General features: G+C 47.3%; 1 protein-coding gene across 1 annotated transcript in view; it reads right to left on the reverse strand.

Annotated features, from left to right (window-relative positions):
• Positions 1 to 23,616, reverse strand: part of LOC144610434 (G protein-coupled receptor kinase 5-like) — a 118,924-nt gene that overhangs the window by 78,988 nt on the left and 16,320 nt on the right. The window lies entirely within an intron of this gene.

Here is a 23,616-nt window from a genome sequence, read left to right on the forward strand (position 1 = left end):
ATTCACCTCAAGCTATTGAGGTTAGGTTGAGGTGAATCTAATGAGGACATCAGACTATGGAACTGATACATTACAACGTGCTCCAATGCTGAGACCTATATTCTGCACTCTGTATTTTCCCCTTTCCTCTACCCTTCTTCAGACTGATGAGTTTGAACTGATTGTATCTATGTACAATATATCTGATTAGTTTAGTTTAGAGATACAGTGCAGAAACAGGCCCTTCAGCACACTGAGTCCGCACTGACTAATGATCCCCGCACATTAACACTATCCTACACACACTAGGGACAGTTTTACATTTATACCAAGCCAATTAACCTACAAACCTGCACGTCTTTGGAGTGTGGGAGGAAACTAAAGATCTCGGAGAAAGCCCACGCGGTAACGGGGCGAAGGTACAAACTCCGAACTGACAGCACCCATAGTCGGGAGGGAACCTGGGTCTCTGGCGCTGCAAGTACTGTAAGGCAGCAACTCTACCGCTGCACCACCGTGCCGTCCCTGTTTGGAAAGCATGCAACACGAAGCCTTTCACTGCACCTTGATATCTGTGACAATAATAAACCCAAACCAAAAATCCTTGAGGTTTCTCAATGTCAACAACACACCGTAGACTTCACACACAAGGTGGGAAGGAGAGGATGAAATGCAGCAGGAGCTGAAGTGGGTCAGGATGAGCACACTGTTTAAGACTATTGGCGTACCAGAAGCACCTTTAGTTGATGGGCATAAAAAGCTGGAGTAACTACTCAGCGGGTCAATGGACAATATACAATAGGTGCAGGAGTAGACCATTTGGCCCTTCGAGCCAGCACCACCATTCAATGTGATCATGGCTGATCATTCTCAATCAGTACCCCGTTCCTGCCTTCTCCCCATACCCCCTAACTCCGCTATCCTTAAGAGCTCTATCTAGCTCTCTCTTGAATGCATTCAGAGAACTTGCCTCCACTGCCTTCTGAGGCAGAGATTTACAACTCTCTGACTGAAAACGTTTTTCCTCATCTCCGTTCTAAATAGCCTACCCCTTATTCTTAAAATGTGGTCCCTGGTTCTGGACTCCCCCAACATTGGGAACATGTTTACTGCCTCTAACGTGCCCAACCCCTTAATAATCTTATATGTTTCGATAAGATCCCCGCTCATCCTTTTAAATTCCAGTGTATACAAGCCTAGCCGCTCCAGTCTTTCAACATATGACAGTCCTGCCATTCCGGGAATTAACCTAGTAAACCTATGCTGCACGCCCTCAACAGCAAGAATATTCGACAAATTTGGAGACCAAAACTGCACACAGTACTCCAGGTGCGGTCTCACTAGGGCCCTGTACAACTGCAGCGGGTCAGACAGCATCTCTGGAAGAAAGGAATAGGTGACGTTTCGTGTCGAGACCCTTCTTCAGACTGAAGACTGCTGTCTGACCCGCTGAGCTTTTTGCGTCTCTCTTTGGTTTAAACCAGCATCTGCAGTTCCTTCCTACACACCTGTAGTTGCTCGTAGCAATCGTCCGAAAACTCGTTCCAAACACAATTGAACCCACCTTTTACTTTGATTGCATTTCCAATCAGAGGAAGCAGCCAATCTGCACAACCTATATAAGAAGATAACTGCAGATGCTGGTACAAATCGAAGGTATTTGTTCACAAAATGCTGGAGTAACTCAGCAGGTCAGGCAGCATCCCGGGAGAGAAGGAAAGGGTGACGTTTCGGGTCGAGACCCTTCTTCAGACTGAAACGTCACCCATTCCTTCTCTCCCGAGATGCTGCCTAACCTGCTGAGTTACTCCAGCATTTTGTGCACAACCTATATCCCTTCTCTGCAGAGGAACACAACAAACCTGCTCTACTGTGCATTTGCTTTCTAAATGCGCATTTTTTAGACTAATGTTTTGTCTTTTTGTGGTCTCTCTGTAGTCTTTTTTTTCCGTTTCGCTGCATTGCAGAACTTCGATCATTTATGTACATATATTTTTGCGTCTACCCGCCCAAGGCACTTCTGTGAGCAAGTTTTCACCACACTTGTGAATTGAATTGAATTGAATTGCATAAATTTATTGGCCAAGTACGTACACATACAAGGAATGTGCCTCGGTGTTTTGCTCGCAAGTGACAACATGACATACAGCAAACAATTAAGAATAAAACATAAAAAATAAAATATTATAGTTTAAACGTGTGAATGGAATAAAATACCAGAGCAAAAGGAGGCTGCAGATTTTGGTTATCGAGTAGAGCTACTGCTCGTGGGGGGAAAAGCTGCTTTTACGTCAATAGTCAAGTTTATTTGTCATATATACATAAATGTGCAGTGAAATGAAAGATTACCCACAGCCATAAAAATAAGCAATAACACACACAATCACAAACCAACACCAAACATAAAGAAACATCCATCACAATGAGTCTCCTCCAGTCATCTCCCCCTGACATCAGTCTGAAGAAGGGTCTCGACCCGAAACGTCACCCATTCCTTCTCTCCCGAGATGCTGCCTGACCTGCTGAGTTACTCCAGCATTTTGTGAATAAATCGATTTGTACCAGCATCTGCAGTTATTTTCTCATCTTCTCACTGTGATGGAAGGCCAGAATGTATGCATTCTGTGTATGCATTCTGTGTATGCATCAATACAGGCGGCAGGTAGTGTTGCTGCCTTACAGCGCCAGAGACCCGGGTTCCATCCTGACCACGAGTGCTGTCTGTGCGGAGTTTGCACATTCTCCCCGTGACTGCGTGGGTTTTCTCCAGCATCTCCAGTTTACTGCCACACTCCAAAGGCGTACATGCTTGTAGGTTAATTGGCTGGGTATAAATGTAAATTGTGCGTGGGGTAGCGTTAATGTGCGGGGATCGCTGATCGGTGAGGACTCGGTGTGCTGGTGACCTGTTTCCAAGCTGTATCTCTGAACTAGAAACTGAACTAATAGACAGGACTTGACGTGGTAACCTGTAACCCTAGTTTGTGAGGTCACTCGGTCTCACCGGGATCAGTATCATCACTGCTGCAAGGTTTTTCCCCCAGCCCAAGCATTGACCTAGATGATTATCACACGCACCAGCCTAGGGCCAGGGAATCAGTCAGTGTAAACAATATGCGCCATTTACGTCAGACGTGCACGGCTATCAATAGCTAGGATTACCACCTAGAATCAAGCAGAGCCGTGACCGCCACTGCAGTGAGTGATTCAGCTTCCTACACCCTTCCACAAGACCATAACACCACTTGCACAGAGCAGGGAACCAAGAATGCTCACCTTCAAAAAGAATGTCCCGGCATTGTTCCTTCAAAGCCAAGTCAGCCAGTTCCAAATTAACCAAAGGTAGACAGAAAATGCTGGAGTAACTCAGCGGGTCAGGCAGCATCTCTGGAGGGAAGGAATGGGTGGCGTTTCGGGTCGAGACCCTTATTCAGACTAATTAACCAAGTCTGAAGACCTGAAACGTCGCCTGTCCATTCCCTTGAAAAATATCGCCTGACCCACTGGGATCCTCCGGCACTTTGCATTTTGCTCAGTTCCTGAGTAAGATGGAGACACAAGAGACTGCAGATGCTGGAACCTGGTGCAGAAAGGATCTCAGTGGGTTGAGCTGTGTGTATGTGTATGTGTGCCTGCGTGTGTGTGTGTGTGTGTGTGTGTGTATGTGTACGTGTGCGTGTATGTGTACGTGTGTATATGTGTACGTGTGTATATGTGTACGTGTGTATATGTGTATGTGTGTGTATGTGTAGGTGTGTATATGTGTACGTGTGTGTGTGTACGCGTGTGTACGCGTGTGTGTGTGTGTGTGTGTGTGTGTGTATGTGTAGGTGTGTATATGTGTACGTGTGTGTGTACGCGTGTGTACGCGTGTGTGTACGTGTGTGCGTGTGTGCGTGTGTGTGTGTGTGTGTGTGTGTTAGGGGGTGGAAGCTATCCTGCCACTGATAGCTGTGCAGGCCCAGTCAATGGCTATTTTTAAAGCGGAGATCGACAGATTCTTGATTGGTAAGATCGACAGATTCTTGATTGGTAAGATTGACAGATTCTTGATTGGTAAGGGTGTCAAAGGTTATGGGGAGAAGACGAGAGAATACGGTCGAGAGGGAAAGATACACCAGCCATGACTGGATTGCGGAGTAGACTTGAATGGCCAAATGGCCTAATTCTGCTCCAATGACATGAGCAAATGGCAATCAGAGCCAACACTGAGCCTGTTTCCTCATTCCAAACCTGCAAAACCAGGAGAGATTGGAAGGCGAAGACACAAAGAACTGCAGATGCTGGCATCTTGAGCAATAGACAAAGTGCTGGAATTAGCTCTGCAAGGATTGGACAGGTGACGTTTCAGGTCGGGACCCTTCTTTACGTTGACTGTAAGATGCTGGCCGACAGATGGTTGGGCAGTTGGGGGATTACAAAGAATTCTACCCTGAAAAGGAAGAGAGACTTTATCTGATGGTACTCTGGTAAGCTCTGATGCAGGTGATAAGCTCTGCAACCTTCGTACCCAATGACTCTGGGCTCAAATCCCGCTCCAGGGGCAAGCACATAAATCTTGGCTGACACAATTGAATTGTTGAGGGTACGCTGTGCTTCAGAGATGACATCTTTTGTGGTCAAACCGACCACGACTGATAAGTTGGCCTCATGTTGGCTTCCCCAACATACTAAATGATTGGGTGGTCAATGGTACAGCAGTAAAGTCAAGTCAAGTTTATTTGTCACATACACATACACGATGTGCAGTGAAATGAAAGTGGCAATGCCTGCGGATTGTGCACAAAAAAGAATTACAATTACAGCATATAAATAAAGTTAATAAGTTAATATAGAGAAGACAAAATGTAGTCTCTGGAGTTATAAAAGTTAACAGTCCTGATGACCTGTGGGAAGAAACTCCGTCTCATCCTCTCTGTTTTCACAGCGTGACAGCGGAGGCGTTTGCCTGACCGTAGCATCTGGAACAGTCCGTTACTGGGGTGGCAGGGGTCCCTCATGATCTTGCTTGCTCTGGATCTGCACCTCCTGATGTATAGGTCCTGCAGGGGGACGAGTGTAGTTCTGCCAAACGCACTACTCTCTGCAGGGCCATCCTGTCCTGGGCAGAGCTGTTCCCAAACCAGACTGTGATGTTGCCGGACAGGATGCTCTCTACAGCCCCAGAGTAGAAGCAATGAAGGATCCTCAGAGACACTCTGAATTTCCTCAGCTGTCTAAGGTGGTAAAGGCGCTGCTTAGCCTTACCCACCAGTGCGGCAATGTGCATTGCCCATGTCAGATCCTCTGTGATGCGGACTCCCAAGTATTTAAAACTGCTCACCCTATCCACAGTAGACCCATTTATCTCCAGTGGCGTGTACGCCCTTGGATGTTTAGCCCTTCTAAAGTCCACAATCAGCTCCTTAGTTTTAGTGACCAACCAAAGTTGCTGCCTCACAGCGCCAAAGACCCGGGTTCGATCCTGACTGAGGACTCTGTCTGTACGGAGTCCGTACGTTCTCCCTGACACCACAGGGGCTTTCTCCGGGTGCTCCGGTTTCCTCCCACATAGGTTAATTGGCTTCTGTAAATTGCCCCCAGTGCATAGGGTAGTGGCAGCGTACGGGGTGATCGCTGGTCGGCACGGACTCGGTGGGTTGAAGGGCCTGTTTCCACGCTGTGTCTCTAAAAGTCTAAAAAAAAGTAAGAAGACTGGGCATCCACAGCACCAAAGTTTTACATAAGAAGTAGTAAAGGTAGGCCAACCAATCACCACTCAAGTCTGGTCCACAAATCTGTTAGACTTTGGCTCATCCATTCTGGGCCACACTTCCCCATCCTCCTTCAAAGACCACTCAGTTTAGTTTAGTTTAGAGATATAGCACGGACACAGGCCCTTCGGCCCACCACCTCCGCGCCATCCAGTGATCTCCGCACACTTGCACTCTCCAACACGCCCTAGGGACAATTCACAATTCTACCAAGCCAATTAACCTACAAATCCGTATATCTTTGGAGTGCGGGAGGAAACCGGAGCACCCGGAGAAAACCCACGCAGGTCAGGGGGAGAACGGACAAACTCCGCACAGACAGCACCTGCAGTCAAGATTGAACCTGGGTCTCGGCGCTGTCATTCAGCAACTCTACCGCTGCGCCACCGTGACGACCTACTTCTTCTTCTCCTCCTGCCTCGTACTTTGTAGTTCAAATGTCTGCAAACCCTCTACATGAGTTAGTTCCTCCTCATCTCAATCTTCAATGGAGAACCCGCCATATTGGATCTGTGCACGACTTACAAAACTGGGTCAGAATCCCTTGGCATTCCACACGAGTTCTGTGCGTCTCAGTGATGCCTCCTCTCGTTCGTCCAACCTCTCATGAACATGGGCCAATCTTACTCACCCTCTCCAAGGCCACACTCTCCCCTCCCAGGAATCAAATCAGTGAATCAGTCAACTAATTGCAAAGGACGCAGGGTATCCTTCAGCAAGGCACAAGGCCATGAGAGGAACTTAGAATCGCAAAGCCTCATTGGCTTCTTGGTGTTGGTTCCAGAGACTCCCAAACACACCCGCCCACACGAGAGTCAACGAAAACGAGAGGATATTAATCAAGAGCTGTAATAGTCCGGTTCCTTGTTTAAACCAGGAAACCACAATACTTAGCAATAAAATAACGGGCACACATGTACTTTGCAACCAGCTCCCCTTTCTTACATCATCTCAATCACTTCCTGTACATTTCCACATGAGAGTTGCTACGGTTGTTGTGACATTACTGGACAAGTCCACGGACTGTTGCAAAACCATTTCACTGCAGGATGGGTGTAGTTCTCTGGGCGGAGAGCAGGTTTGACACGCAAGATGGCTTTCTTATGGCATCGGCCACCAGGAGGACTCAAAACAAATTTGAGTTGCGTTCTTTGCAGTGTAAGAGAATGAGGGGATGCCCTTCTCGAACTTTAGAGATACAGTACATTGTGGAAGCAGGCCCTTTGGCCCACCGAGTCCACACTAACCACCAATCACCCCGTACACCTTGAGAAAATTTCGCAGTCGAGCTGACAAAATGTGTGGGAAGGAACAGCGGATGCTGCTTTATACCGGATAGACACAAAATGCTGGAGTAACTCAGTGGGTCAGGCAACATCTCTGGATGAAAAATAAAGAGGTGATGTCTGACCAGAAACGTCACCTATTCATTTTCTCCAGAGATGCTGCCTGACCTGCTGAGTTACTCCAGTATTTTGTCTCTATCTTTATAAACCAGCATCTGGAGTTCCTATGGTGTTTTGCTCATAGTTCCAGCACCTGCCGTTCCTTGTTCCTAGATTTTAATGCAGGGACCTAATGAGTCCCAAATCTGCTTGGGTGTAGTTGCTTCAAGCCGTCTATATTGATCATCTGATGAATGGAATAAAATCAGTGGTCGTGCAATACAGGCATGTGCAATCTCAGTTAGTCAAAGTCTCTCCTCAGTCAGGGAGTTTGCAGGTTAAAGTCCCAACTCCAGGAATTTCAGAACAAAATGCATGGTAGACATATGTACCAGTGTGGTACTGAGGAAGTCCTGCACCATTTGAGGTGATATTTGTGGAATCCATTTTAAAATGAGTACTGTTTACTCTCCAAGGAAAACAAAAAATTCCATGCAGTGATTCTCCTCGACGTGGTGGCGCAGCGGTAGAGTTGCTGCCTTACAGCGCTTGCAGCGCCGGAGACCCGGGTTCGATCCCGACTACGGGTGCTGTCTGTACGGAGTTTGTATGCTCTCCCCGTGACCTGCGTGGGTTTTCGCCGAGATCTTTGGTTTCCTCCCACGCTCCAAAGACGTACAGGTTTGTCGGTTAATTGGCTTGGTGTAAGTGTAAATTGTACACAGTGTGTGTTAATGCGCGGGGATCGTTGGTCGGTGCGGACTCGGTGGGCCGAAGGGGCCTGTTTCCGCGCTGTATCTCAAAACTAAAATAGTACTGTGTTGACAATTAATCCCTCAGTTCTTTCGGTCGGAACTACTCCACTGGATATTAAATCCTGTGGTGGTGAGAGGTGCTATGCAAATGCAACCTTTTGGAACATGAAGATATTGTATGCTGGCACAAAAGCCTTTAGCAATTAGAATCTGCACTGCCGCAGAAAAGTAAAACCTAACTCACCGAGAGTCAAATTAGCAACGTATGCTGCAACTAAACGGCTGATAAACAAATCTAAGCATTATCATATCATATCATATATATACAGCCGGAAACAGGCCTTTTCGGCCCACCAAGTATTGCTCACTGAAACCCAGTATTGCTCACTGTCAGAAATAATGAGACTACAGGCATTCCCCGATTCCACATAACAGATCATTTCACACGCCGAAAATAAAGTAAAAATGGTCTATAACCTGATCTAGATTGTGCAAGACATACTTCCAGTAAATCTCTGCCAGCAAGATATCAATGGGAAATAAATGCATCCTTTTTCTTAGAAATAATTCACTGATAAACACTTGTGTGGCCATTGTAGATAGGAAAGAACTTGAATGGGGTGCAGCCCAGATCTGAAAATGCTGCATTTCCGAGAAACACCAGTTAACCTTCAGTGGGGAAAGTAACAAATACATATTGGCAGGAAATCCTCTTCCCGTGGGAACATTTACGATGTATCTAGACGACCAAGGCAGAGGAGGCTTGAAGATTAGTACAGATAGGTATTTGGTGGTCAGTACGGATATGGTGGGTCAAAGGATCCGATGATTTTGGGAGTAAAATGATGTTGCCTTGCACAACATCCCTTTGTTCAGCAACTCAGTTTCCACAAAAAACTTTCCTTTAGGAAGGAGATGAGGAGGGAGGAATTTCTTTAGTCAGAGGGTGGTGAATCTGGAGAATTCTTTGCCACAGAAGGCAGTGGTGGCCAAGTCAATGGTTATTGTTAAGGCTAGAGATAGATAGATTCTGGATTTGTACGGGTGTCAGGGGTTATGGGGAGAAGGCAGGAGAATGGGGAGAGATAGATCAACCATGATTGAATGGCGGAGTAGACTTGATGGGCCGAATGGCCTAATTCTGCTCCTATCACTTATGATCTTATGATAAAAGAATACTAATTTACACAGAGTCTTCCACAATCTCTGCCATCCCAATGAGCTCGCACTGGATGCAGAAGTTAGTACGAGCTGCTCTGCCGTGAGAATGAGCGATATGCAGGAGGCATCATTGGACATCGTTACAGAGGGCGGCACAGTGGTGCAGCAGGTAGAGCAGCTGCCCACGCAGTGCCAGAGTCCCGGGAACAATCCCAACTCCTGGAGCTGTTTGTGTGGAGTTTGCATGTTCTCCCTGAACCGCGTGGGTTTTCCCCCACATCCCAAATCCATGCGGGCTTGTGGATTAATTGGCCTCTGCAAATTATCCCTGGTGCGCAGGGAGTGGGATAACATGGACCTCGATGGTCGTCTGAACGGCCTGCTTCCATGACGTATCATTCGATCAATCACAAGAACTGTTTTGGAGATGGATTTCAAGGGGAAAATAAACAGGGGAGACTGAAAAACAAAAGTATTGGAGGGCTCTCAGCAAGTCGAGCAGCATCTGTGGAGAGAGAGAAAAAATCACCGGCCTGAAACATTTCCTCGGTTTCTCTCTCCACAGATGCTCTTTGAATTGCTGAGTATTCCCAGTCTCTGATCGACCACACAACGCAAAACCTCTGTTCTCATGTTTAGTGTGGTTTAGTTTAGAGATACAGTGCGGAAACAAGCCCTTCGGCCCACCAAGACCGCGCCGACCAGTGATCCCCGCACACTAAAGGGCCTGTCCCACTTAGGGGGTTTTAAGGCGACTGCCGGCGACTAGGCTGTCGCCGAACGTTTACTGGGGTGTCGCGGGCATGGCCTTTATAACAAGAGGAGTTGAATATAGGGGCAAAGATGTCCTTCTGCAGTTGTACAGGGCCCTAGTGAGACCGCACCTGGAGTACTGTGTGCAGTTTTGGTCTCCAAATTTGAGGAAGGATATTCTTGTTATTGAGGGCGTGCAGCGTAGGTTTACTAGGTTAATTCCCGGAATGGCGGGACTGTCATATGTTGAAAGACTGGAGTGACTAGGCTTGTATACACTGGAATTTAGAAGGATGAGAGGGGATCTTATCGAAACGTACAAGATTATTAAGGGGTTGGACACGTTAGAGGCAGGAAACATGTTCCCAATGTTGGGGGAGTCCAGAACAAGGGGCCACAGTTTAAGAATAAGGGGTAGGCCATTTAGAACTGAGATGAGGAAAAACGTTTTCAGTCAGAGAGTTGTGAATCTGTGGAATTCTCTGCCTCAGAAAGTAGTGGAGGCCAATTCTCTGAATGCATTCATTAGAGAGCTAGATAGAGCTCTTAAGGATAGTGGAGTCAGGGTGTATGGGGAGAAGGCAGGAACGGGGTACTGATTGGGAATGATCAGCCATGATCACATTGAATGGCGGTGCTGGCTCGAAGGGCCGAATGGCCTCCTCCTGCACCTATTGTCCATCGTGAGGAGTCTTCAATGAATCGTAGCGGATCTCGGCGCGTCGCGGAAACATTTTCCAGATAGAAATTTCTCGGTGACAGCTGGCTTGTCACCAGGTATCGTAGCTTATTGCAGGCGCTGTCTGTCGCACGCTGTCCCCAGGTTTGCTAGGTTGTCGCAGATGCATTTAGAAGCTCGTAATATTAAATTAAGAAAAGGCATTTGAAGATACCAGAAGATAGTTTTGTTTAACCAATTTATTTACCGTCAGGACATTTGACGGGTAGATTGGAGGCGACAGTTTGACGTTCAGGTAAGCGTGGGAATATCGCGATGTTTCTGAAGACGGTGTAATCTCTTAGCCAGGTGCTAGTTTCACAAAAAAAGTAACTTGTATCGACCTGACTCGGCATTGTCGTGGTCATTGTCGTGGTCATTGTCGTGGTCATTGTCGTAGGGTAAAGGAAAATTTTGGCGATCTGCTACGACTTTGACAGTCGCCAGCAGTCGCCTTAAAAACCGCGCAACTGGGACTGGCCCTTAACACTATCCTACACACACTAGGGACAATTTACAATTCTTACCGAAGCCAATCAACCCACAAGCCTGCAAGTCTTTGGAGTGTGGGAGGAAACCGGAGCACCGGGAGAAAACCTATGCAGTCACCAATGCGGACACGTTAGAGGCAGGAAACATGTTCCCAATGTTGGGGGAGTCCAGAACAAGGGGCCACAATTTAAGAATAAGGGGTAGGCCATTTAGAACTGAGATGAGGAAAAACTTTTTCAGTCGGAGAGTTGTGAATCTGTGGAATTCTCTGCCTCAGAAGGCAGTGGAGGCCAATTCTCTGAATGCATTCAAGAGAGAGCTGGATAGAGCTCTTAAGGATAGCGGAGTCAGGGGGTATGGGGAGAAGGCAGGAACGGGGTACTGATTGAGAATGATCAGCCATGATCACATTGAATGGCGGTGCTGGCTCGAAGGGCTGAATGGCCTCCTCCTGCACCTATTGTCTATTGTCACGGGGAGAACGTACAAACTCCATACGGACAGCACCCATATTCAGGATCGAACCAGGGTCTCTGGCTCTGCAAGGCAGCAACTCTACTGCTGCACGCCTGTGGATTCATTTCTAGTTACACTGGTGTCTTGCACAACAAGTCAAGAGCCTTTGAGCCATACAGCACAGAAACATGCCCTTTGGCCCACATGTCCATGCCAACATCTACACTAATCCTATTAACCAGCACTTGGTCCATAGTCTACTATGCTTTGTGAGTTCAAGTGCTTTTCCAGATGCTAATTAAACGCCGTGAAAATACTCCATCACCTTTTCAACCAAAGTATTCAAAATTTCAACCATATAACATATAACATATAACAACTACAGCATGGAAACAGGCCTGTCCGGCCCTACCAGTCCACGCCGACCATTCTCCCTGACCTAGTCTCATCTACCTGCACTCAGACCATAACCCTCCAATCCCCTCCTATCCATATACCTATCCAATTTACTCTTAAATAATAAAATCGAGCCAGCCTCCACCACTTCCACCGGAAGCCCATTCCATACAGCCACAACCCTCTGAGTAAAGAAGTTCCCCCTCATGTTACCCCTAAACCTTTGTCCCTCAATTCTGAAGCTATGTCCCCTTGTTGGAATCTTCCCCACTCTCAAAGGGAAAAGCCTACCCACGTCAACACTGTCCGTCCCTCTCAAAATTTTAAAAACCTCTATCAAGTCCCCCCTCAACCTTCTATGCTCCAAAGAATAAAGACCCAACCTATTCAACATCTCTCTGTAGCCTAAGTGCTGAAACCCAGGCAACATTCTAGTAAATCTCCTCTGTACCCTCTCCATTTTGTCGACATCCTTCCTATAATTTGGCGACCAGAACTGCACACCATACTCCAGATTCGGCCTCACCAATGCCCTGTACAATTTCAACATTACATCCCAACTTCTATACTCGATGCTCTGATTTATAAAGGCAAGCATACCAAACGCCTTCTTCACCACCCTATCCACTCCCTGGGTACAAATAATTTTTCTCCGGATATCCTCAAAACCTCTTGTTCGTCACCCGTATCCTCCGGTATTAGATACCTTAACCATGAGGAGAGACTTCTTACCATCTATCCTATTGATGCCTTATATTTTGAGTACCTTTATCAGATACCCCCATCCCAAGGAATGTATTTTGGGTCCAATTTCCAACAAACTGGAATAACATTCCTAGACGATGAAATAAATGGAAAGGCAGCACTTGTGCTAAGAACGGATAAGAAAATTATCACGCTAGGATAAGTAGATTTTGAGGAGAGTTTTGGAAAAAAATTCAAATCTGGAGCGTAATAAGCTGATGGCATCGATGTGAATGGTTAAATGACCTCCTCAAACTATCTTACTCTGCGAGAAATATGATTACAACCATTGGAACTTATATAGATTTTTTTAAAAATAGGGCATCACAGTGGCGCAACAGTAGAATTACTGCCTCACAGCGCCAGAGACCCGAGTTCGATCCTGACTTCAAGTGCTGTCTGTACGGAGTTTCATCGTTCTCCCTGTGACCACGTGGGTTTTCTTCAGGCGCTCCGGTTTCTTCCCATATTCTAAATCCGTGCAGGATTCTATAAATTGTCCTGAGTGTGTGGGGTAGGCAGCTGCAACCTATTTGACTTGGTCCTCAACAACCAACATGTTGCAGAAGCTACTGACCAAGGAAGCACTGGGAGCAGTTCCAAAGAGAAAATGACTTCCCTTGACGATGCTGTAGCATGTGTGGTACCAAAGAGCCCTGAAATCAATTGGCATGGAGGGGAATTTCACCTGAAGGAGGGCCTTTCCGGTCACAATCCCCAGATAAGAAATTGACCGTTTACAATCAAGAGGGAGAGAAAATAAGTTCATAAGTTCATAAGTTCTCGGAGCAGAATTAGGCCATTCGGCCCATCAAGTCTACCCCACCATTCAATTATGGCTGATCTATCTCTCCCTCTCAACCCCATTCTCCTGCATTCGTCCCATAACCTCTGACACCCTTACAAATCAAAGATCTGGCAATCTCAGTCTTAAAAGTGCCCAGAGAGTTGGCCTCCACAGCTTCTGTGGGAATGAATTCCACAGATTCACCACCCTCTTACTAAAGAAACGCTTCCTCGCTTTCGTTCTGAAGGTGTGCCCGTTTATTCTGAGGCTGTGGCCTCTGGTCTTAGATTCTCCCACCAGTCTAAACGTCCTCTCCGCATCCACTCTATCCAGGCCTTTCACTATTCGGTAAGGGCCTAAAATGCCTCCACATTGAACCTGACAAGTGAAACCAAGGCGTGCAGAAGGGTTCCGACCCGAAACGTCACTTATTGCTTTTCAATAGACAATAGACAATGGACAATAGGTGCAGGAGTAGGCCATTCAGCCCTTCGAGCCAGCACCGCCATTCAATGCGATCATGGCTGATCACTCTCAATCAGTACCCCGTTCCTGCCTTCTCCCCATACCCCCTCACTCCGCTATCCTTAAGAGCTCTATCCAGCTCTCTCTTGAAAGCATCCAACGAACTGGCCTCCACTGCCTTCTGAGGCAGAGAATTCCACACCTTCACCACTCTCTGACTGAAAAAGTTCTTCCTCATCTCCGTTCTAAATGGCCTACCCCTTATTCTTAAACTGTGGCCCCTTGTTCTGGACTCCCCCAACATTGGGAACATGTTTCCTGCTTCTAATGTGTCCAATCCCCTAATTATCTTATATGTTTCAATAAGATCCCCCCTCATCCTTCTAAATTCCAGTGTATACAAGCCCAATCGCTCCAGCCTTTCAACATACGACAGTCCCGCCATTCCGGGAATTAACCTAGTGAACCTACGCTGCACGCCCTCCATAGCAAGAATATCCTTCCTCAAATTTGGAGACCAAAACTGCACACAGTACTCCAGGTGCGGTCTCACCAGGGCCCGGTACAATTGTAGAAGAACCTCTTTGCTCCTATACTCAACTCCTCTTGTTATGAAGGCCAACATTCCATTGGCTTTCTTCACTGCCTGCTGTACCTGCATGCTTCCTTTCATTGACTGATGCACTAGGACACCCAGATCTCGTTGAACTCCCCCTCCTCCTAACTTGACACCATTCAGATAATAATTTGCCTTTCTATTCTTACTTCCAAAGTGAATAACCTCACACTTATCTACATTAAACTGCATCTGCCATGTATCCGCCCACTCACACAACCTGTCCAAGTTACCCTGCAGCCTTATTGCATCTTCCTCACAATTCACACTCCCCCCCAGCTTAGTATCATCTGCAAATTTGCTAATTTGCAAATTTTCCCCAGAGATGCTGCTTGACCCGCTGAGTTACTCCAGCACTTGGTGTCTATCTTAAAACCAATTTGCCAATAAGACTGTTGGACACAGGGCAGCATTTGATGCACTCAGGTAAATTCTTTTTGACATGTTGAAACATAGTCCATGGTTATTTTATCCAAAGGAACATCTCGTGAGCTACGGGTGTTACATATTTGGACAGTGCATGTCAACATTGTAAGAGCAACCACAAATACATGCACACTGATGCAGAGATAGTGGAGAAGGAGATTCAATTAGCCGAGTGGCCTGTTTCAACCCCTCCTCCATCTGATGTAACACACAAGCCATCTCAACAAGGGTGGAATAAACCAGTTTGGCAACTGATAAACAAGTTAAAAATATACCAAAAGAAAATTTGTCATTCATTTGACTACACATTCCATGCCAAACCTCGTTTTGTCATCGAGAATACTGGCCAAAACACTAACGGATTTATTAACTTTGTTTTGAGTCACGACCAAATGAATAGAAATTCCTTTTCAAGTACATGTGGAAAGTTTTACCGAAATAAGACTTTGCCCGGGCGTTTCCCTCTGCATTACCTGCCCCTAAGCCTCCCCCCCCCCCCCCCCACCAAAAAAAAAACCCTTGTGACTAAACACACAAGGGACAGTATTTGACTGTCAAATAGGTTGCCCACATCAGTAGTCTTTCCCTTCTTTCAATCTCACGTCAACGCAATTCACATCTACCTATCCAGTGAAAATTCCACTGCGTATCGTTAACAAGTAACAAAAGCCTTTGCTGGGCACTGAAGCATCAAAACAAGTTAAACTTTGCCAGTGAGGGGGAGTGTCGTAGAGTAGGAGGGCAGGAGAAATCACAGAGGGGGAGGTCGTAGAGTAGGAGGGCAGGAGAAATCACAGAGGGGGAGGTCGTAGAGTAGGAGGGCAGGAGAAATCACAGAGGGTCTTGACAGTCAGAGGAACCTTTAAGCTCCACGTTAGTCGAGTGGTCTGTGGAGAATTTCAATTAGTTGCATTATGTGCAGAGCACAATCCCTCCAGCACTGGGAGGCTGGCAGCCAGCCAGCATCAAACTGACTTGAAGTGAGGCGCAAGGACGCGTTGCGTTGAACTGCACGTTGGACTGAAAAGGGTCCAAAGTGCTTTGAAAATAAGTGCAGGAAGGAGGTGGAATGCTTGGTAAGGCATCTCATTGTGAAACATCCCAAGCCGCTTCCCAGGGCTGCAACATAACAAACAAACGTCCAAACAGGTTTATGGAAGCTGAAGCATTAGGCAGACGATAAATGCAAAATACGATGCGATAGAAATTTATTTATCCCAGGAGGGGAATTGAGGGATGTGCAAAGATTGGGGAGGAGGGGGATTGGAGGGGGGAAGGGATTCGGTCTCAGTCTACCCCACGACAGAAGGGGGAGGGGTTGTAAAGTTGTAAATGCTGGAGCAACTCAGCGGGACCGGCAGCATCTCTGGAGGGAAGGAATGGGTGATGTTTCGGGCAGAGACCCTTGTTCAGACCCAGATTCAGTCTGAAGTGGGGTCCCGACTCGAAACGTCGCCCATTCCTTCTCTCCGGAGATGCAGCCTGTCCCGCTGAGCCACTCCAGCTTTTTGTGCCCATCTCCGGTGTAAACCAGCATCTGCAGTTCCTTCCTGCACAGGAAGTTATGACGCAGCTTTATAGGACCTCGGTTGGGCCGCATTTGTTAGGCCACATTGCGTGCAGTTCTGGTCGCCCCTCTACAGGATGGATCTGGAGGCTTTGGAATGGGCGCAGAGGAGGTTTAACAGAATGGTGCCTGGATTAAGGGGTATTAGCCGCAGGAAGAAGTTGGACAAAGTTGGAATGTTTTCTCTGGAACGCTGGAAGTTGGAAGGGAGACCTGATAGAAGTGTGCACAGATTATAAGGGTCAAAGATAGGGTAGATGGGCAGAATTTTTTTCACAGCATGGAAAAAATCAAATACTAGTGGGCATAGTTTTTAGGTAAGATGGGGAAAATTTTAAAGGAGACTAGGCCAAGTGGACCCGTTGGGCCCAAACCTCTCCTGCATTGGTGCAGCACCCTCTCCTCCCCCCCTCCCCCACTCCACTCCCCCCTCTCCCCCACCCCTCACCCCGCTCTCCTCCCCCCTTCCCTCACCTCCCCCTCCCTCCACTCCCCCCTCCCTCCACTCCCCCCTCCCCCCACTCCTCTCTCCTCCCCCTCCCCTCACCTCCCCCTCCTTCCACTCCCCCTTCCCCTCCCCCCAACCACCCTCCTCTCCTCCCCTCCCACTCCATCCCCCTCAACCCCCCTTATATCCTCCCTTCTCCTCCTCCCTCCATTCCCCCCCCCCCCCCCTCCCTAGGAGATAGCTTTAAACTTTAAAATGTGAATAACTTAAAAAACATAACACCGATTTCAATGAAGCTTCTTCCATTAGCACCAAAGGGACGACGGTGAGTAAGGTGGGCCTAAAATTGTCGCGCTATCATGCACCGTTTTGGCTGTAGTTCAGGAACAAACAAACAAACAAACAAGAGTTTTAGTATATAGATAGATGTGTGGGAGAGTCTTTTTACAGAGGGTTGTAGGTGCCTGGAACAAATTGCCATGGGTGCTGGTTGAGGTACATAAACGAGAATGGCATTTAAGAGACTTTTGGATAAACACACGGATAAGCAGGGAATGGCGGAATATGGATTATGTGCATGCAGATAAAATTTGACCTTGGCGTCATTTTCGGCACGGACTTTGCGGGCCGAAGGGTCTGTTCCTGTGCTGTCATCTCTGTTCTATGAGGAACATTTAAAAATATCTGAAAATTACTTTAAATAAGCCCTGGTGAGTTTCGGAGTTATCTTGGGGGAGTAAGATTAGCTACATTCATAAGCTTTCAAAACAAATTCATTAGCAAATTTGCACCCAAATGCTTAATTACTGGAGCCTCAAGAACAAGCAATTAATGGATAGTCCCAATGGTGATTAATTGATCTTCAGCGTTGGCTTATTTCTAGAGCAACTATGAACCAGTGCAAGATGTCACAGAAAATCATTTGGCAACATCTAGACACAAAACCTCCAATTCCAAATTGCACATAAACATCATAAGTGAGTAATAAACAGACTCCTGGAGGATCTCAGTGGGTCAGGCGGCATCTGAGGAGGGAAAATGGATGGAGGACATTTCGGGCCAGGACCCAAAACATTGTCTGGAGACACAAGGAACTGTTGATGCTGGTTTACATAAGACGCAAAGTGCTGGGGTAACTCAGCGGGTCAGGCACAGGACAAGGATAGGCGACGTTTTGGATTGCAACCATTCTTACAAGTATTCTTCAGACTGATTGTATTCGGGGGCGAGAGAAAGCCGGAAATAGATGGGGGGAGGGGGGTAGGGGCAAACTTCGGCAAGTGATAGGTGGATACAGGTAAGGGTGGGTTTAATTAGCAGATGGGTGGACGTAGGCTGGAAATTGTGGCACGGTGGCGCAGCCTCACAGCGAATGCAGCGCCGGAGACTCAGGTTCGATCCTGACTACGGGTGCTGTACTGTACGGAGTTTGTACGTTCTCCCCGTGACCTGCGTGGGTTTTCTCCGAGATCTTCGGTTTCCTCCCACACTCCAAAGACGTACAGGTTTGTAGGTTAATTGGCTGGGCAAATGTAAAAATTGTCCCTAGTGGGTGTAGGATAGTGTTAGTGTGCGGGGATCGCTGGGCGGCGCGGACCCGATGGGCCGAAGGGCCTGTTTCTGCGCTGTATCTCTAAAAAAAAAGAAACATTGAGAGATACAGGGACAAGGAAGTGTAAGGTGTGAAAACGAGACAAAGGAGATGGAGGTTTTATCTCTGTTTGCTTTGGTGTTACCTTCTCCGAGCCAACAATGACCAGTGTCGGCTTAATAACGCACAACCTGACTGGTCCTACGTGCCTCACCAGGTCCAAAGGCCTCAACCCGAAACGTCACCCATTCCTTCTCTCCAGAGATGCTGCCTGTCCCGCTGAGTTACTCCAGCATTGTGTGCCTATAGCCAGAGAGGGTTACAGGGGAACATGGCCGATCTAACCGCCAGTTGCACTGGGAAAAACGTTTCCTCTCACGGCTTCTTGACCTCGGATCTGTGTTCGTCATTGCCAGACACGGAGCCTTCAAAAGGTTTCCGTTTATGGCACTTCAAATCCAGCGAGCCGTATGCTGGGTAGAAATTGTTTATAAACAACTCAGTGTCAGAGAGGAGCAGTGTTTGCAGGCTGCAGCTAAGAGAAAGGCCTTAGTTAAAACTCCGCTCAGGGGAACTTAACGACTTTACAGCAACAGGTCTGGATTTCTTTGCCTTAATTTCAAGTGAGATGATTTCGGAGAAAGCCACCTTTGTCTCCTTCATTTGGCAGACTGATTTAACAGTGAGCTTCTGGGAGATGGGGAGTGTAGTTGGGAGTCTTGATGTCACAAAGAGAAGCATGAATCCAGACCCTTTCTCCCACCGACCTTCGAGCAACCATTTACACCAATACTAGACCATAGGGCCATAAGACATTGGAGCAGAATGAGGCCATTCAGCCCATCGTATTCGGCATTCGATCACGGCTGGTCTATCTTTCTCTCCCAACCCCATTCTCCTGCCTTCTCCCCGTAACCTTTGACGCCCGTACTAATCAAGAACCTACTGTGTCAAACTCCGCTTTAAAATCACCCGATGACTTGGCCTCCACGGCCGTCAGTGGCAATGAGTTCCACACGCTCACCAGGAGGCAAGAACGTTTTATTGTCAAATGTACCGAAATGGAACAATGAAATTCTAACCTGCAGCAGCACAACCGATATGTAAACATAGTACTCTGTAAGCACCATAATGAAGTAGAAGAAAGAAGTTCAGTTTGCCCCAAAGTCTATGTGGTTCAGAGCTTAGTTGGAGGTTGTAATGCTTCCCAACATGACGGTTCTCTGGCTAAAGGCATTCTTCCTCATCTCCATTCTAAAGGTACGTCCTTTTATTCTATGCCCTCTAGTTCCAGACTCTCCCACTACTGAAAGCATCCTCTCGACTCTATCCAGGCCTTTCATTATTCAATAGGTTTCAAGGAAAAACCTCCTCCCCCCACCCCCTCTCATTCTTCTAAACTCCAGCGACTACAGGCCCAGAGCCTTCAAACACTCTTCGAACGTTAACCCATTCATCCCCAAGATTATTACTGTAAACTACCTGAATACAGCATTAATCCCATTTGTTTTTCAATGCTTCCCCATGTTCTCATCTGCTCCCCCTCACCCCTCCACCATCAGTGCCCAGATTATACCACACACATACACACACTCACATCAATTTACCAATTATGCTTCCAATCCACAAAACCAGAGGCCCTGGAGAAAGCCCACCAGGTCCCAGGGGGAACGTGCAAACTCCACGTGGACAGCACCCGAAGTCAGTACAGAACCTTGCGTCTCTGGCGCCTTGAGACACCTGCTCCACTGTGTGCTGCCCACAACCTCTGGTGCCAGCATCAGAGGGCAAAATATAAGACATCTACAGACAAGGTGGGACGAGGAAGATTGTAATAGTTCCAGAGGCAGCTCACCACCGCCTTTAGACTGTCGAGATACAGTGAGGAAACAGGCCCTTCGGCACACCTTGTCCACGCTGACCAGCGATCACCCTGTACACTAACGCTGTCCCATGCGCTAGGGACAATTTACAATTTTACCAAAGGCAATTAACCTACAAACCTGCACGGCTTTGGAGTGTGGGAGGAAACCGGAGCACCCGGAGAAAACCCACACAAGTCACGGGGAGAACGTACAAACTCACGGGGAGAAGGCAGGAACGGGGTACTGATTGAGAACGATCAGCCATGATCCCATTGAATGGTGGTGCTGGCTCGAAGGGCCGAATGGCCTATTCCTGCACCTATTGTCTATTGTCTAACTCTGTACGGACAGCACCCGTAGTCAACCTCGAACCCAAGTCTCTGGTGCTGTAAGGCAGCAACGCTACCGCTACGCCACCGTGCCACTTTCGAAGGATGGAGAGTAATTGCTGGCCTTGACAGCAAAGGCTAGAAAAAAGGAATTGAAAAGAAACATAGAAAATAGGTGCAGGAGGAGGCCATTCAGCCCTTCGAGCCAGCATTGCCCTTCAATATGATCATGGCTGATCATCCAAAATCAGTACCCCATTCCTGCTTTCCCCCCATATCCGTCTATTCCGTTAATATATCATATCATATATATACAGCCGGAAACAGGCCTTTTCGGCCCACCAAGTCCGTGCCGCCCAGCGATCCCCGTACATTAACACTATCCTACACCCACTAGGGACAATTTTTACATTTACCCAGCCAATTAACCTACATACCTGTACGTCTTTGGAGTGTGGGAGGAAACCGAAGATCTCGGAGAAAACCCACGCAGGTCACGGGGAGAACGTACAAACTCCGTACAGTGCAGCACCCGTAGTCAGGATCGAACCCGAGTCTCCGGCGCTGCATTCGCTGTAAAGCAGCAACTCTACCGCTGCGCTACCGTGCCGCCCTTAGAGCTATATCCAATCCTCTCTTGGATCCATAATTTCTAAACTTTGAAGCAAAAAAGCAGTAATATCTTTCAAAAGGTGAATGGATACAAACTTGGAAAGGGACAGTTACTCAGGCCTATGTGGAAAGTATAGATTGACTGCAGACATAGTACAGGGCCAGTGGGCCAAACGGCCTCGTGCTGCACTGCACTGCACGCTGGTTTCACTTCATGTTTGGCAGCTTGGACACTGGCCAAAAACATGAGCAAATGGGAGGACAAACCTCGGAATTGGCTGGCCTTAATGTTTAAAGATAGCAGTTTCGTGCATGCAGCAGTGTACACACTAAATTAACAGCTACTTGCGCTGTTATCAAAGTGATAACCCACAGTTATTTATACTGCCAATACTGTAGGAATCCACTGCTTGATTAATGGAGGTTCAATTACAAAGGTCTTCCTTAGGTCAACAGCTCCCGATTAAAAGGCACTGGGTTTTGAGGCCTTTCACGTTGTAACTAAAAGTTCCTGTCTGTTCCAAGGAGGAGGTGATGTTAAACCTCGGAGTGGAACTTTCAAGGCAAACAAAGGCCTTGTGCTTATAACAAACTGTAAATGTTGACAAATACTCTGTGTGTAGGAAGGTACTGCAGATTCTGGTTGCTGATGCCATTCAGTCCAACTGAACCATGCTGGCATTTAAACAGCGCACACACTCCTTCTGCACTTCATCCAATCTCAGCTGTGGCATGTGTTCTCTCTACATAATATAGTCTTAGCAACATGGGCAAATAGTTGCAGGAGTAGGCCATTCGGCCCTTCGAGCCCTTCAATATGATCATGGCAGATCATCTAAAATCAGTTCCCCGCTTTTTCCCCAGATCTTGCCTCATGGATGTAACACTTATTAAGAACAACACATAATTTGAAGGTAATGCCAGGGGTTATGGGGAGAAGGCAGGAGAATGGGGTTCATATCATATCATATATATACAGCCGGAAACAGGCCTTTTCGGCCCTCCAAGTCCGTGCCGCCCAGTGATCCCCGTACATTAACACTATCCTACACCCACTAGGGACAATTTTTACATTTACCCAGCCAATTAACCTACATACCTGTACGTCTTTGGAGTGTGGGAGGAAACCGAAGATCTCGGAGAAAACCCACGCAGGTCACGGGGAGAACGTACAAACTCCTTACAGTGCAGCACCCGTAGTCAGGATTGAACCTGAGTCTCCGGCGCTGCATTCGCTGTAAAGCAGCAACTCTACCGCTGCGCTACCGTGCGGTTGAGAGGGAAAGATAGATCAGCCATGATTGGATGGCAATAATAGACTTGATGGGCCGATTGGCCCAATTCTGCCCCTAGAACTTATGGCCACATTTGGTCCCATCCCCGTGATATTCCCTTTGTTCTAACAAATCTCCCATCTTCCCCACTAATGAAAACCAGCTTGATTTCTCTCTTTTCTAATTCCTGGTAAAGGATCGAGGGCCTAAAACATCAACATTGTTTCTCTATGCCTGACTTGCTGAGTGAACATAAGAACACAAGAGCAGTAGGCCACTCGGCCCCTCACGCCTGCCCCACCATTCTTTATCAAGGCTGATTTACCCTTGGCCTTCTTTTCATTACTCTGTCAATATTCCACGGACCATGAAATCCTTACTTTCATCAACACCACAAGTATGTAAACACGGTACTCAACAGAAAATGTAATAAACAAGCAAAATAGTTCCAAAAACCCAACATAGAGCAAAATAAAATAAAGCCCAAAGTCCCTTGAGCAAATAAGGTCGTTCGTAGCTTAGTTGGAGTTCGTAGCGTTCAATAGGTTGTTGGGAAGAAGCTACTCCTGAATCTGGGTGTTACAGTTTTCAGACACCTCGGCCTTCTTCCCGATAGCAGGAGTGCAATGAGAGCATGGCCAGGGTGGTGTGTTTCCCTGATGAAGCTGGCAGCCATTTTGAGGCAGCGCCCCCTGTAGATCCCTTCAATGGTGGGGAGGTCAGTGCCCTTGATGAACCAGGCAGTGTCCACCACCTTTCATAATCTCCCTAATTTCGACATATCAAATCTTCTGAGGAAGTTGAGGCATTGACGGGCTGGCATCAATGTGAGAGAATGAGAGAGAATGCATGGTGATGGGGTGCTTAGTTCTGGGTCGTATCAAGTTTCTCGAGTCCCTTTGGAACTGGACAGATCAACGTGACCCTTGATTATTGATTGAAAATGGCGGACAAGGACTACCAGCTCTGACCAGCATTAGTTTGTAGCCTAGCCACGATCCTCACCTGCTAGATTACTCTCTCTCTCTCTCAGCTCGAGATGCT

Source organism: Rhinoraja longicauda, chromosome 36 (assembly GCF_053455715.1).
Source record: "Rhinoraja longicauda isolate Sanriku21f chromosome 36, sRhiLon1.1, whole genome shotgun sequence".
In the NCBI taxonomy this organism is placed as follows: Eukaryota; Metazoa; Chordata; class Chondrichthyes; order Rajiformes; family Arhynchobatidae; genus Rhinoraja; species Rhinoraja longicauda.